The 14,218-nt window shown below is 47.2% G+C and overlaps 1 long non-coding RNA gene across 1 annotated transcript in view; it reads left to right on the forward strand.

Moving 5' to 3' along the window:
- The first annotated feature begins 633 nt into the window (after positions 1-633).
- LOC142785421 (uncharacterized) overlaps positions 634-14,218 on the forward strand; it is an 82,402-nt gene continuing 68,817 nt past the window's right edge. The window contains exon 1 of the long non-coding RNA XR_012888962.1: positions 634-782. This is a non-coding gene — a long non-coding RNA (uncharacterized LOC142785421). The remainder of the gene's footprint in view (positions 783-14,218) is intronic.

Below are 14,218 nucleotides of genomic sequence, written 5' to 3' on the forward strand. Positions count from 1 at the left end.
GATACCCTGGCTTATAAACTGCATTCTTGCCGTCTCCTTCAACAAAAATAAAATAACTAAAAATGTGTCTTGTGGTGGTATCTCTCCCAGCACTTCTTATGCGGTGCCACGCTTTAGAATTGATTGAGTCAATTCTGAAGATTTGTACTCAGCAAGCGAGATGGAAAGAGGCCAGGTCCTCCGGCGTATTGACCAAGTCTGACGCTTATGTCGCAACCCCGCCTTTTTATTTCGCACTATCTTTGTCGCAGGGTCATGGTACTCTTTAGAATGCTAAATAGCGATGCTTTCCACTTGTTTAGTTTTTGCAGACGCTGCCCGATTCGCATCTTCTAATAATTTGGCTTTCGCCAATGTTAACGACCTCAAACGTGCCAAGATTGACGTTGAGAAGGACAATCTCTTGGTAAAGAATACATTGTATTTTGTTAACCTTTCCTGTTTTCAACAGCTGATTTGTTGGATGAAACTAAATAACATGCCATGACTTTTTAAGAGGCTAACGAAGAGCTCAGATATCAATAATAAAACACAAAAACCCACTGAAAAATCAATGCCAAATTCAGCTTGTAATAAGTATATTAAATTCTGTGACCCTAGAATAAATTGAAGAATCTGCAATGGGCCAGTATGTCGCACTCAAGAAGAAGCGATGAAGTTCAATGGATCACCTTTGCTGGTTTTCTAGAAGAGTTAAAATATTTAGCGCAAAACTTCTCTGTGGTTTCTGATTGGTATATTTACCACATTGAGTCGCATATCAACTGCAGCTACTTGTTACGGTGAGTTACTAGGCGAGTCTAGAGTGGTGGAAGCCAGTCGCTCCAAGGTACAATGACAAACACACAAAATTAAGAACAGGATGTATTTCATTGCCGCGTTCATGTCTTTGTATTAAGTTGTTGAATTCATGTGTGCTTGAGTATATGTTGCCATTAGTACAGCAGTACTTATTACAAAAGCATCCGAAGAAGTTACAACTTTGACACTGATAAAAACGAATGTTACAAAACCATTTGGTTTCGCATAACACAGGAATACAAGATCATATATAATATCAAAATTGTTGAAAAGAGCACCCAGAGCCAGCTTGAGATATGCAAGGATGAAACATTTAATGCCTAAACCAATATTTGCATCTGATAATGCATCGGTGAATGGAATATAGTTTTCTGTGAGAGTATTTAATATAATGTCAATGGTCCTCATATAACCTTAGGTGCCAGCTGCATAGAAGACTCCAGACGGCTCAAACAAGTCATGAATGCTTCGAAAGCTGAGTCTGAGGAGTCTGAGAAAACACAAGTGTGTGAAAAAGGAAGGAAAACTTATACCTATGACAGAGGAAATAATTGGTCTATATTATATTCACTTCAGTCGTTAATTGCTGATGTGGTGATAATGTTGTGTCCAGACGCCAACCTGTACTGTTTGCCATCATTTACCAACATATGACAACGACATATGCTTGCTGAAAGGCACATGCGTTATGCATCATCTTTTCGAAGTGATTTTGAGGAAGTAGTTTTACAGTGACTAATTTGTTTGCGTACTGCAAGCACTTTTGGCACCCATCTATCTATCTATCTATCTATCTATCTATCTATCTATCTATCTATCTATCTATCTCTCTTTCTATATATATATATATATATATATATATATATATATATATGTATATGTATATATATGTAGGTATGGGATATGGCACAACGGTAACGTTGTCAACAAGGATAAATATATTTATTTCCCAACAGTTTCGGAAGGGGTCCTCCCTTAATCAGGGGATGAGTTATCCTGACATGAACTTCCAAACTTCGTTGCTGCCGCGTCCCTCTCGCCTTGAAAGATGTTTGCGAGAGTGAGAGGGAACTAAAAAAAGAAAAAAAAGGAAAAAGGGAAGAAAAAAGTCGAAAAAGAAAAAGAAAGAAACGAAAGAAAGTAGAAAAGAGGAAGAACCACTGTCAACACTGAGAACGAAACCAACTGTCCGTGTACGTCCACATACGGTTCTTATCACGTGCTGTTCAGTTGTCGACGTGTGTCGGGCCACCCAAGATTGTCGCCGCGGTGGCGGGAAGGTCCGTGACGGCGTACGTAAAGAAAGGGTTTCCCCTTAATGGGTCGGTCGGCTCTTTACCCTTAATCTTCGTCCGTTTCCCTTCAATGGTCCTCAAGTGGTAGGCAAACGTAAACACTTTGTATGTGCATGTGAAAAAAGAAAACAAGGAAGTAAAAAAGGAAGAAAAAAAGGAAGAAAAACAAAAAAACAAGAAAGGACAGTGTACACGTACGAGTCAGTCAGAAAAAAGCTTGGTCTCCAGCTATCAATCTTTGTCACCAATTTCCTCCTGGCTTACTTCTCGGAGGCAGTTGAGTTTTCGGGGTCCTCGTTGATGCCGGCTAGAAATGTTCGAAATTTGAAAATAAATTATGCCTCACGCTGTTCGCGCTCGCGTCTGTTTGAGAAACCAGACTGCAAAAGAGTTACGCTGATATTTTCAAAACTGTGGTTTGGCAGGCGCAGATGTCTAGATAAAGGTAGCTTCGGCAGTGAAGTGGCATGGTACCAGTGATTATTGAACCGAAGCCAGAATGGCGTGTCTGTTTGGCCGATATATTCTTGTCCACAGATGTTGCAATGTAGAATGTATATTACGTTACTGGAGTCACAATTACGGCTTTCAGTTATGCAGAATTTGAAATCCGAGATGTTCGCTTTGGATTCACGTGTTGTCACCATCTGTGGGCATACCTTGCATACAGCTTTTTCGCAGGGATGGCACCCTGAATGAATTTTGGGGGTGTTTGTTTTTGCTCTGACAGGAATACCTTCATGAAGACTAACTGGCCCACTGAATTATTACTCCCACATATATGTATGTATATATATATTGAAATACAACGGTTCATCTGACGCTTTATTCAAGCAACAGCCAGATGGCGCCGATGATGAAGAAGAACGGGCGAAGACTGATGATGGTTGCTGACAGATGAGGAAGATGACGTCCAATGAATTCTTACACTAATTTCCCCGTCGACGGAAGCGGCCAGTCTGGCCGCGAATTACGCTGGGGAACGCATACGATAGGGCTTGAGACGCGAAACGTGCACAATCTCTGTCTCTTGGCAGCGTTGGTGGGTGGGGACATGAACAGGTGTGACAAGGTAGTTCACTGGGGAGGTCTGTTCGACAACTTTGTAGGGGCCAAGATAGCGTGACTCAAGCTTCTCGCATAAGCCAGGCTTTCGCGCAGGAAACCACAGAAGTACACCGTGGCCAGGGCGGTAGAGAACGACGCGGTGAGTGGCATCGTAACGATGTTTGCGATCTTTTTGGTTAGCTTCGGTGTTTACACGGGCAAGACGACGGCATCGAGCAATACGGGACAGAAACCGGTCGCAAACGAATGGTGAAGAGTTGACGGGGCCCGAAAAGAATGAAACGTCGAGTGGTGATGTCGGTTGGCGTCCGTATACTAGGAAGAATGGAGAATAACCTGTGGTTCGTTGAACTGACGTATTATATGCATACGTGACAAAAGGAAGTATGCATCCCAATTGCGAAGGTCTGGTCGGATGTACATGGGCAGCATGTCACACAGCGTGCGATGAAATCTTTCTGTTAAGCCATTGGTTTGCGGGTGATAGCTAGATGTTGTTTCATGAACTGTTTTTGATGCTTCAAGAACTTCTCTGAGCGTGCTTGAAAGAAATGCCTTGCCCCGGTTGCTTAAAAGAACACGGGGGGCTCCGTGACGTAGATAAACAGCATTCAAGAAGAAAGTTGAAACTTCCGAAGCAGTTCCTGAAGTGATCGAGGCCGTCTCAGCGTACCAGGTTAAGTGATCAACGGCGTTGACGATCCATCTCTTGCTGTGTGATGTAGTTGGGAGGGGCCCGAAGAGGTCAATTCCGACGACAGAGAACGGCTCTGATGGACAAGAAAGTGGTTGTAGGGTCCCCACTAGAGCAGTTGAGAGCCGCTTGCGGTGTTGGCAAAGTGCGCACGAGGCGATATATTTAGCTACCGTCGTGGAAAGACCTGGCCAGAAGAATCGACTGCGGATGCGCTCACATGTTTTGTAGTAACCCAAGTGTCCTGACGTCGGGTCGTCGTGGGAAGCGCACAGAACTTCAGTGCGTAGTGCGCGTGGTACGACGGGAACCCATCGGTGGCCTTCCTGGTGGAAAATGTATCGATATAGCACATCGTCCTCCAACTTGAATAAGCGGAGTTGTTTCCGGAGCCTGGCATTAGGGGAAGATGAAGCGCCGGTAAGCCAACCGATGATGTTAGTGCAGCGAAAATCGGCTCGCTGGTGAGTAGTAAGTACTGACGGACGGGTGTATGAAGGTAGGGAAGAAATGGCTGATATAGACGAGGCGTTCTTCGTATAACCATTTTGACAAGGGGATGTGACGTGCGCCGAAAACTGCTGTGGCAAAGGGCATCGTGACAAAGCGTCGGCATCTTGATGTTGTCTTCCAGTCTTGTAGATGACGTCAAAGTCATAAGATTGTAATCGGAGAATCCAGCGGCTAAAGTTCCCGACAAGTTTTTGATTGTGGACAACCAGCAAAGAGCATGGTGGTCTGTCACAACAGTAAAATGTCGACCACGTAGGGACGGACGAAATTTTCGGATGGACCAGACAACAGCCAAGTACTCTTGTTTGGTTATCGAGTACCTTTTCTCTGCAGAGATCAGAGTGCTGGTTGCATACGCGATAACTTTCTCGTGAAAGGCATGGTCGCGCTGGAGGAGTACGGCGCCGATTCCTTGTCCACTAGCGTCAGTGTGTAATATCGTAGGTTCCCTGTCATCGAAATAACCAAGCACCGGTGGCGATGTCAGTGCCTGCTTCAGTTCTTCAAATGAGGCTTAGCATTGATCATTCCAATCGAAGGAACCGGTACTGGCAAGGAGTTTGTGGTGAGGAGCGGCAGTAGTGGCAAAGTTGCGAATGAAGCGGCGAAAGTACGATGTGAGTCCAAGGAAACAGCGTAGTTCTTTGGTGCGAAAGGGTCGCGGAAAGTTGAGGACTGCGGAAATTTTGTCAGGATAGGGCTGGATGCCATCTTTACTAACGAGATGTCCTAGAACTTTTATGGCTGTGTTGCCAAAATGGCACTTCTTTGTGATTAGTTGAAGTCCAGCATTGGAGAGACATGTGAGCACTTGATCTAGGCATTGCAGATGATCAGCAAAAGTGGAAGAAAACACGACTATATCATCGAGGTAGCATAGACAAGTTTTCCACTTGAGGCCACGAAGAACAGTGTCGATCATCCTTTCAAAAGTGGCGGGAGCATTACTCGTAAAGACCGTCCGGCGTAGAAAAGGAGGTCTTTTGTTTGTCTGCTTCGTTCATCGGTATTTGCCAATACCCGGACTGAAGGTCAAGTGTGGAGAAGTATTGCGCGCCTTGCAATGAGTCAAGTGCATCATCTATACGGGGCATCGGATATACATCCTTTCGGGTAATCTTGTTGAGCATGTGGTAATCAACACAAAATCGTACCGATCCATCCTTCTTTTGTACCAACACAACGGGTGATGATCAAGAACTGGCAAAGGGTCGTATGATGTTTCTTTTTAGCATATCGGTCACGTTCTCCTCGATGATTTTGCGCTCGGCTAAGGAGACTCGGTAGGGACGACCGCGTTCAACAGTGTGACCGTGAGGGTCAATGCGATGATGCGCAACTGTGGTCTGTCCTAGTGCCGAAGCATTGGCGTCGAAGGAGGCCTGGTGTTTCGTTAGCAAATTTAGCCACACCTCACGTTGAGAAGCAGAAAGGTCAGGATTTATCCCGGGAGCAAAAGAGGAGGAAGTAACAGACTGGTCCTGTTGTGGCTGAGCTGTCAAGGCGTCGAGAGAGACAAAAGATACCGGTTGGGTATCCACATAACATGACACTGCACAACCTTGGGGTAGGAGGACAGGCTCTGGGGTAGGGTTTTGGCCTAGGATTATCACAGCACTGTCTTTGAACCGCACCAGGCTGGAGGGGACTATTACGCCGTGAGCTAGATAGCTGCTGGAAGGGGTGATAAGGACGTCACCATTGGCAATATTCGGAGAAGTGATGGTGATGAGTTGCTCTTGACCCAGGAGCAGTATGGATTCGAAAGCTGTGAAGAAACACAATGGTTTTTCGTCGACGCGTTCGCTGCAGTGATCGGTATCGGTCATTTCGACTACACGCTGACGGCAAGAAATTAATGCAGATGCTGATGAGAGAAAGTCCCAACCTAAAATTAGTTCATGAGCACATGAAATTAAGAGAGCGAAGGTGATGCGATGATGAATATTATCAATGAAGACACGCGCTGTACATTGGGCCGATGGTCTAATTATTGCTCCATTGGCCCCAATCAAAGATAATTCAAGATAGGGTGTCTTCACTTTCCACAATCGAGAACACAAGTCGGCACGCATAACTCAAATAGTTGCTCCCATGTCCACCAAAACCACCACCCGCACACCTTTCACAGTTACCAATAACATGTTTGACGGTTGTTTAGAAGGACTTGGGTCATTTCGCCGCGATGCAGTTTTCCGTCAAAAAACTGCACTGTTTAGTTTTCCGATCGCTGGGCAGCAAGTTGAGAGACTGGCCGAAGTGGTGAAACAGAGCTTCGGAGTGGCGATGGGAAGCGTGGTCGGGATGCACGTGTGTTGTTGGTCGTGTTGGAAATGCGCACGATGGTGATCGGTGGTTGGAACGACTGTCGGCATAATGGTAGTAACCTCGAGCACATATGTCGTCTCATTCAAAAGCGGCATGCCCACGACGTTCGTCTTGCAGCCGACGTCGACAGACCCGGGAAATGTGTCCTCGAATTCCACAGTTGTAGCAAATAGGCCGTGGGTCCTGCCAGGAAGAATTTTAGGTTGGGTTCGGTGGACGGGCGACTAGAGGTGCGAGATGTTCGTGATCAGGCACAGGTGGTGGTACTTGAGACGGCGAGGGTTGCATTGAAGCGATCTGTGCATACGAAGCGGGTTGGGGGCATGGTGGAGCACGGTGGGTGCTTTGAAACGCTGACATTTCTTCCCCAATAATGCCACGCCGATCGCTAGAGGCGGGTTGAGCGGGAACGTTGTTAGAAGGAGGTAAACTGTAGGCTTGCAATTCCTCACGAATTATGGCTCGAATGATGGATCGGAGCTCCATGCTGTTTGCCAGGGGGTTTTCAGAGAAGTCGGGTCGCAGGCGGATTGACTGCAAGGTATCAAGACGCTGGCATACAGAGACGACGTCGGAAACCGTCGAAGGGTTGTGCGCGACGAGGGCGTTGAAAGCGGTAGGTCCGATACCCTTCAGAAGTTGCCGGACACGATCACCCTCTGGCATGGTGTCGTCGATACGGCGGCAAAGTGCAAGCACATCCTCAATATAGGAAATTTAGGACTCACCGCAATGTTGAACGTGTTCTGCCAGTTTCTTGCGAGCAACTTTTGAACGGACGGTCGGTGTGCCGAAAATGCATCAGAGCTGGTCTTTGAAGGAAGACCAATCGCGGAAGTCGCTCTCATGATTCAGGAACCACGTTTTGACAACCTGAGAGACGTAAAACTGGACGCGTGCTAGTTTCGATGCCTCTTTCCAGTTGTTGTAGACACCTACACGGTCATAGTTGTCGAGCCAGTCTTCGACATCTTCGCCAGGCAAACCGGAGAAGATTGGGGGCTCCCGAGGGGGGTTGTTGACAGGGCTAGGGTTGGCGGCTCGTGCGCCGGCGGGTGGTTCGGTTGGGCTTGTTCTTGTGCCATGGTGCTCTGCTGGCATAAGCGACGTCCCGAACGGAGCTCCAGGAGTTGGCTTTAGATGGAGAGAGGTCGAAGAGATCGGGAAGCACCTCCACCACTTGAAATACAACGGTTCAGCTCACGCTTTATTCAAGCAACAGCAAGATGGCGCCGATGATGAAGAAAAACGGGCGAAGACTGATGATGGTTGTTGACAGATGAGGAAGATGACGTCCAATGAATTCTTACAATATATATATATATATATATATATATATATATATATATATATATATATTGCCACAGCTCGATTATCGCAGAAGATGCTTGCCACAATTCGCGTTCGTAAAAGCCGCCAAGCAAGTAGCAAGAAAGCCGCGTCATGGAACGCCGTCCTGCACGCGCCACGATGCTATGCCACGGGACCGCCACCAGACTCGAGGGGCAGAGGAAGGGACCGACGAAGTTGGAGTCAGCGAGCAAGAGACATTTTTGGCTGACCATTTTTAGCTTTAAGTTTACGGGCACAAGTTCGCCCTAAATAAAGGGTTTATATAGTACCAGGTGCTATATTTATTCGTAGCAATCTGGTGGACGTGCTGGGTATGATTCCAGGCCCACCACAGGCAAGGGAAAGAAGCCCAGATCCCAGAAGATTGGAGCCAGCAGAATTGACACCTGTGCACCAACGCACGAGTCGCCGACTACGTGATGAGCCGCCCAAGTTTGGCCCCCTAATTGACTCATCAAGACCTGTCGAGACCTCAAGCACAAGCGTCACTGCGATGGCCACACAGTCGATGCCATCTCCATCTCACCTCATTGTGGATTCGCCACGTACACCAGAGGTCTTCCACGGTGAGACCGTTGAAGACGCCGAGGACTGGCTTGAAGGCTTCGAGCGCGTTGCACGTTTGAATGGTTGGGACGAAGCCCAAAAACTTCGTTACGTTTACGTCGCCCTGCAAGATTCGGCACGTACGTGGTTTGAGAACCACGAAGCGTCCTTGCTGTCGTGGGGCGAAGTCTGACGAGAGCTATTCGCAACCTATCCGAACACGGACCGCAAAGAAGAGGCAGAGGCTGCTCTTAAGGCGAGGAACAACGGAATAACGAGAGCGTGGCCATGTACATAGAAGACATGTCGCGGCTCTTCCGCCGAGCCGACCAAAACATGGCCGAGGAGAAGAAGTTGCTGCACCTAATGCGCGAAGTAAAAGGAAAAATTTTTGCAGGCCTGGTGCGTAATCCACCACGAACTGTGGCGGAGTTCCGGTCCGAGGCAACGACCATGAGAAGGACACTACAACAACGTGCGCGACTGTACAACAGAGACTTCAGCGTCTCTTCAGTCAGGGCGGAGTCAACGACCCTCCCCACTAACGCTGACGTCCTTCGGGAAATGGTGAGGGCAATTGTTAAGGAGGAGCTCCAGAAACTGCAACTCCCCCAAAGTCCTCCAGCGATGCCCTCAATCGTGGACGTTGTACGTGAAGAAGTGCGGCAAGCAATTATTCAACCGCAGCCTCAGGTGCCACACCACACGCAACCGGAACCTCAGCCACAGCTGTCGTACGCGCAAATCATACGGCAAGATATGAGACGCCCGAGCTTTGCACAAGCTCCCGTTATGCCACCGACCTTTCACCGACCTTTCCTCGCAGTACGCCACCGCCGATGCAAAAATCGAGATCCCGCAAAAGTGATGTATGGCACACGGCAGACCGGTGGCCACTCTGCTACAATTGTGGGGAGGCAGGTCATCTTTATCGGACATGCCACTACCATCGGGTCAGGCGCACCCTGCCCTCGTAACGGTGAGCGCCCTTACAAAATCGAAGAATATTTTTCTTTGCGCTATCCCTATCCAAACACTCAGCTACATGAATCGCGGTCGATTGCACCAATGCGCAATAGGTCGCTGAGTCCACACCCATCATCTACTTTTCCGAGGCGTCGTTCACCAAGCCCGCGACGGGAAAACTAGAATTAGCGACCTGTGGAGGCAGGATCGCTGATTTTCGGAAAACTGAAAACCCTCCATCGCTAACCGGATCAGACGACGACACTGACACAATGACGGACAAGCACAGTAATGGTGACGTGACATCCGAGCTACTAGTCAGAATCGACGACGTCGAAACCTTAGCGTTAATAGACACAAGCGCAGACTACTCAGTAATAAGTAGCATGCTCCAAAGAAGCTGAAGAAAGTGCTCACTCATTGGACTGGACCGCAGATACGCACCGCCAGAGGGCATTTATTCAGCCCCGTAGGATTGTGCACAGCGAGAGTGGGAATAAGAGGCCATGTGTACCTCTGCAGTTTTATTGTTCACCCCGAATGTTCCCGTGAGGCAATTCTGGGCATGGACTTCCTGCAAGCAAACAGTGTCATCATCGACTTGCAGAAATCCCAAGTTTCTTTCTCTACAGAGAACGCTGTTGCAGTGTGTCATGCGGAGCAACCAATTGTTTCGTCTCTTCGTATTGTGGATGAAGGTGTGACAGTGCCGCCACGTAGCAGCGTGACAGTTTCTGTGAAAAGCGACGTTTTTCGTGAATATGCCGGACTAGCTGATGGAAATATCAAACTGCTGCTCACAAAGGGGAATACGCGTGGCGAGAGGTCTAGTGAACCTGCGGAACGGATATACTGATATGCTATTGACTAACTTTACCAGCGAGGTACAGCATGTGGTGAAGGGAGCAGCCATAGCATCGCTTCATGACTACGTACAAGTCTCAGACGTTTGCATCATAGAAAAAGTACCTACAACACCCTCAACAGTGGACAGTGTCCTCGACAAAATAGATATTGAACGAGAGCTTTCATCTCTGCAGAAAGACCAGATTCTGGAGTTGATCAAGGAATTCGCAGTGTTTTTCCTCTTCATCGAAAGTCGGACAAACGCCTGTAGCAAAGCACCGCATTGTAATCGAGGGGCATGTTAGACCAGTATGTCAGCATCCATACCAAGTAGCTCCGAAAGAAAGGGAGGCGATAAAGAAGCAAGTACAGGAGATGCTCGACGACGATGTCATACAGCCCTCCAAAAGCCCATGGGCATCGCCGGTAGTACTGGTGAAGAAGAAGGACAACACCATGCGGTTCTGTATTGGTTACAGAAAACTCAACCTCGTCACGAAGCGAGACGTGTACTCACTTCCACGAGTCAACGATACGTTGGATAAACTGCGCAATGCTCGCTTTTTTCATCATTGGATCTAAAGAGCGGGTACTGGCAAATAGAAGTCGACGAACGAGATCGTGAAAAGACGGCGTTTGTGACACCCGATGGACTCTACGAGTTCAAAGTACTCCCATTTCGTTTGTGTTCTGCTCCCGCTACCTTCGAGAGGGTGATGGACACTGTGCTCTCCGGCCTCAAATGGCAGTCATGTCTTGTGTATCTTGATGACGTAGTAATTTTTTCCACTACGTTCGAGCAGCACGTACAGAGACTGAGAACGGTACTGGACGCCATTCGCATTGCTGCACTTACGATCAAACCCGAGAAGCGCTAATTTTGATTCCGGGAGCTTCGGTTCCTCGGGCACATTGTCAGTTCTCACGGTGTCCGCGCAGATCCCGATAAAATCACTGTGGTTGAAAATTTCCCAAGGCCAAGAGACAAGAAAGCTATGCGACGTTTCTTGAGGCTTTGTGCCTACAATAGGCGCTTCGTTGAAAACTTCTCCTAAATTGCGGAACCACTGACATGGCTTACGAAGGAAGGTGTGCCATTCATCTGGCACCAAGAGCAAGAAGACGCCTTCTTTGAGTTACGACGGCGTTTGCAGTCACCTCCCATACTCGCTCATTTTGACGAAGATGCCAAAACAGACATTCATACGGACGCCAGCAACGTTGGCCTCGGTGCTAATCTTGTTCAAAGGCTGAACGGGGAAGAAAAAGTTATTGCTTATGCAAGCCGCACTCTGTCGAAAGCTGGGTATAATTATTCAGCTACGGAAAAGGAATGTCTCGCAGTTATATGGGCCATCAGTAAGTTCCGTCCATATTTATACGCTAGACAATTCCGAGCCATCAGTGACCATCATTCATTGTGCTGGCTTGCGAACCTCAAGGATCTTTCCGGAAGACTTGCTAGATGGAGCCTGCGTCTACTAGAATACGACAACACCGTAGTCTAGAAGTCTGGACACAAGCACAATGACGTAGATTGCTTGTCACGAGCACAAGTCCAGACCTGGTCTGCTTAGCATGAACAAGACTCCGTATTTCTTGGAGCTGTGAATGTGTCGGAGATGGCTCATGATCAACGAATGGACCCAGATTTACTTCTGCTCATTCATTACTTAGAGGGGCAGCAAGTCGATGTTTCGCGAGTTTTCTTCCGTGGACTACGTTCCTACGTCCTCCGCAACAAAGTTCTCTACAAGAGAAACTTTCAACACACCGGTGAAACGTTTCTACTGCTGATACCGTCATCACTGCGAGCGGAAATTTTAGAAGTGTGTCATGATGACCCATCGGCAGGTCACTTGGGTATTAGTAGGACTTTGGCAAGAATCTGCCGGAGATATTACTGGCCAAAATTGATGAATTATGTACAGCACTACGTAAGATCATGTCGAGAATGCCGAAGACGCAAATTACCACCTCTAAAACCAGCAGGTCTTTTGAAACCGATAGAGCCACTGAAAGTCCCGTTTGAACAGGTCAGAATGGATTTGCTAGGATCATTTCCTATGTCATCGTTTAGGAAGCGCTGGATAGTTGTAGCAACCGACTACGTGACCTGGTATGCCGAGACGTCATCTCTCACAAAAGGAACGGCAAATGAAGTGGCTCAGTTTTTTGTGACCCAGATAGTGCTGCGACATGGTGCACATAAAGTCCTTATAACTGACAAAGGAACTGCATTCACTGGAAGGCTTGTGCAGTCTGTCATGAAACTAATGCACACCGACCAAAGAAGAACTACCGCATACCTTCCGCAAGCAAACTAACGGGTTAACTGAAAGGCTGAACAGGACGCTTGCTGACATGATCGCGACGTATGTGGACGTCGAGCATCGGACTTGGGACACCATATTACCGTATGCTACATTTGCATACAATACCGCAGTACAGGAGACAACCCACTTCACGCCATTTCAACTTGTTTATGGTCGGACAATAATAACGACATTAGACGCGATGCTGCCTGTTAACAGCACGAATTAAGAGGACCCTGACATAAGCGAATATGTAGAAAGGGCAGAAGAGGCGCGACCACTAGCACGGAACCGCATCATTCAACAGCAAGATGGCGACGCGAACCGTTACAATCTAAGACGAAGGGACGTTCAGTACTCCCCTGGAGACCAAGTGTGGGTCTGGACGCCTGTACGTGCACGTGGCCTATCAAAAAAAAGCTTATGCGGCGCTATTTTGGCCCTTACAGGGTTCTTCGTCAGCTAGGCCCATTAAACTACGAAGTGATCCCTGAAGGTCAAGTATGCACAACACGACGCAGGAATCTCCCGGAAGTTGTACATGCATTACGTATGAAACCGTACTACGACAAGAACTGAACAAGTGAACTGACTCACGTGGTCTAACACAAGGACAAGTCCTATTGTTTAGAAACTGTCAGTCGGCTCTACGCATCGGGGCGATGAGTGCTAGGAAGGGGACTAATGCCACAGCTCGATTATCGCAGAAGACGCGTGCCACAATTCGCGTTCGTAAAAGCCGCCAAGCAAGTAGCAAGAAAGCCGCGCCATGGAACGCCGTCCTGCACGCGCCACGATGCTACGCCACGGGACCGGCACGAGACACGAGGGGCAGAGGAAGGGACCGACGAAGTTGGAGTAAGCGAGCAAGAGACATTTTTGGCTGACCATGTTTAGCTTTGAAATTACGGGCACAAGTTCGCCCTAAATAAAGAGTCTATTTAGTACCAGGTGCCATATTTATTCGTAACATTATATATATATATATATATATATATATATATATATATATATATATATATATATATATATATATATATATATATATATATATATATATATATATATATATATATATATATATATATATATATATATATATATAAAATAAGTGTACGCCTCTAAAAAACTGTTTATTGGTGACGTTTCGATCGGAGACCGATCTTCATCAGACAAAATTTAGTAGGCTCCGACGCGTTTTTATGCCATCGTCCAGCCGAGAGAGAGAGAAAGAAAAATATACATATACCAGTGGCCCAACTACCCATCATGCACTGATAAGCAGCCGAACAGCCACGTGTGCGTACTACGCATTGCACGTGCATTAAAGAAAAAGAAAAAAGAAAAGAAAGAAAAAAAGAAAAAAAAACGCACCTGGGCCAGTGGCAATACCACCCATTATACACTGATAAGTAGTCAAATGACCACGTTTGCGTACTAATAATGGCAGGTGCATTTTGTAAAAATAAAATAAAGAAATAAAAAAGAGTGGT

Source organism: Rhipicephalus microplus, chromosome 2 (assembly GCF_043290135.1).
Source record: "Rhipicephalus microplus isolate Deutch F79 chromosome 2, USDA_Rmic, whole genome shotgun sequence".
NCBI classification, from domain to species: domain Eukaryota; kingdom Metazoa; phylum Arthropoda; class Arachnida; order Ixodida; family Ixodidae; genus Rhipicephalus; species Rhipicephalus microplus.